Source organism: Chinchilla lanigera, unplaced genomic scaffold (genome assembly GCF_000276665.1).
Source record: "Chinchilla lanigera isolate Chin_1 unplaced genomic scaffold, ChiLan1.0 scaffold00012, whole genome shotgun sequence".
NCBI classification, from domain to species: domain Eukaryota; kingdom Metazoa; phylum Chordata; class Mammalia; order Rodentia; family Chinchillidae; genus Chinchilla; species Chinchilla lanigera.
The window spans coordinates 3844367-3847259 of NW_004955413.1; positions in this window are offsets into that span (position 1 = coordinate 3844367).

The following is a 2893-nucleotide window of genomic DNA, read 5'->3' on the forward strand; positions in this document are numbered from 1 at the left end:
AGGGCTCTTCTGATCTTGCCCTTGAGGTAGGACGAAAGACGTAAAAACTAAGTAGAAAGGAAACAAGGAATTCAAGATTTTCAAATTGCACTTAACTGCAGCTTCAGGGCACAAAAGTTACTCCAGACATTTTTTTCCTTCCAGGAAACCCACTGAAAAAAACAAATTCCTAAAAAATTTTAAAGACAATAAGCCTGTGAATCCTGGGGTCTGGGCCTGTGCGTTTCACCTGTAAATTATGTTTCCTCCACCCCTAAGGAAGCAGCAATACTGGTGGGCAGCGGATCTCAACTTCATACACAGGCAGATGACGTGCACTGTGCCCCAAAGCCAGCAAGAATGCAAATCCTGGGTCACCATCTTGAAGATGCCCCAACTCATAATGCTCACAATGCGTGTCATCTCTCAGCACTTGCACTCCACTCTTTTTTTGTTTTTTTTTCTGGTACCGGGAATTGAACTCATGACCTTGCGCTTGCCAGGCAGGCGCTGTGCCGCCGAGCTAAATCCCCAGCTCCTGCACTCCACTCTTGAGTGCATCCTAAAATCCATCCAGTAAAGCCTCCTCGTGTCTTAGACTAGTGCATCTGGAAAATGCTTTTGCACAGCAGGAGTCAGTAAACCTGCAAACCTGTTCTACAAGGCTGGGATGGGCTCCTTATTTCAGCCTCAGGCACCCTCAGACCCAGCCTAGCGACATCCCCACCCCATTAGCCAAGGACCTAAAGCTGCCAGGGTTATCTGTGCCATGGTACAGTATAAGGACTATGGGCAGGTGGGCCACTCCCCAGTTACTGGATATTTCTCTAATACCAACAATAGCTCCTTGTTTCTCTCCCCCCCCCCACTCCCCTAGAGATCAATCCCAGGGTCACTCTACCACTGAGCTATATCCCAGGCTGTTTGTTTCCTTATAGACAGGGTATCATTAAGGTTGCCCAGTGAGGACTCCAACTCATGATCTTCCTTCCTGTCTCAGCCTCCCTCAGTGCTAGGATTATGGGCATATGCTACCATACCCAGCTTTGTTTCATTCTGTTTTGATTCAGTTTGGTTTTGCTGGTAGTGGGGACTGAACCTAAGGCCTTTCATTTACTAAGCATGTGCTCTACCACTGAGCTACACTCCAGACCCCCCTTTGCCTATGTTATTATGGCACTAAAGTTGCTAGTATAAGCCCTGTATTGGCTACATGTTCTGTCTCATCAGTAAACTGTACTCCCTTTGGTGGGTTGTTGGCATTGTAAAGTCAGGCTCGCATCTAACTCCTATTTCCTGCCACTTGCCTCGGAAACTTATTCATAAAAATATCCCAGTAAAATTTAATTAAAAAAAAATTTAACCTGAGGAAGGAAAATGCCAAACCCTATTAGTTTCAGCCTCTAATCCTTTAATATAAATTAGTCTTCAGACTTTTTTAACAAGGTAGGGCTGGGCGTGGTGGTGCACCCCTGTAATCCCAGCACTCGGGAGGCTGAGGCAGAAGGATCGTTGTGAGTTTGAGACCAGCCTGGGCTACAAAGTGAGCTCCAGGCCAGCCTGAACTGCACAGTGAGACCCTGTCTCAAAAAAGACCAAAAAAAAAAAAACAAGATAGATTTTGAAAAAATGAATAATTAATAGTAACATTAAAAATAGGGAAAGTTAGACTGGATATAAAAAGATCTCCCCTTAAATATACCCTAGATATACCTCAAATGTACTCCAGACCTCAACTGTCAGACATAAAGGGGGAAAGGTTTGTTTAGCTCACAGTGTGTAGAGGTTTCAGTCCATAATCGGCTGAATGCAAGGCAGTGTGGGTTGGCAGAGGGGAACTGCAGAGGAGAAACAGTTCATGGCAGCAGCAGACAGCAAAAGCAAGCAAACAACACAGACAAGCCTCTTTCTGTCTCTTATATTGTATCCATTGTACTGAGACTAGGGTGGTGCCAATCCAGTCAGTGGCCTGATCCAGCAATCACCCACTCTTAATTCCGGCACCCTTTTTTGCACCATGAATCAATCACACACTCAAAACTCAGCCACCTCTGAAAAAAAGCCCTATGACTACATGAGGCTTTGGGGGGACATCTAGACACAAATCATAACAAACCCCTACCTGCAGTTTCCAGCTACACCTATAACATTTTTAGCCTTCAACCATCAGAGGCCCTAGCCCCTAGTTGCACTAGCTCTTCCAAAAATGTGTCTTTCGGTCTCTTTTAGGATCTTGCCTTATGTTATTTTAATGGGCTTTCAGGCACTCCTCAGGTAACAATTTGGCTTCTTGTATAGGTAAGCCTATAGAATTAAAATGCCAATACAAATATTCTATCTACTAAGTTTTGTTACCTTTGTGGTATGAACTAACTTTCTGTTATCTACTTCCACTTCTATGTTTGTATATCTGGAGTTGATCAGTATGAAAGGTCTTCAGGTTTACAGACCCAGGTTCTGAGCCCTATAGTAAAAATTTTAATGACTCAGTGGTCACAAAAATATAGATATCTTCATTTAGTGTATTCCTTGCTATTGTTATAGTTAAAATAGAACATTAGATTTCTTATAGACGAAACAGGGCAAAGTCTGTGTGCTTATAAATTCTACCTGTTGTATCTGAGTAACACCTCTATTTAGAGGTCAATATTAAAGATAAAAGATTTGTGCCAAATTTTGTCTTACTTCTACGACTTTTGGAACCACTGTTCACCAAAATTCAATATTTGGACCCTGCTTGTTTAACATGATAATCAAATGAATCTTTTTTTTTTTTTTTTTGAGTCTTTTTGAAAAAGAGTTTCACTATGCAGTTCAGTCTGGCCTTAAACTCACTTGTAACCCAGGTTGGCCTCAAACTTGCAATGATCCCCTTGCCTCAGCCTCCCAAGGGCTGGGATTATAGGCATATATA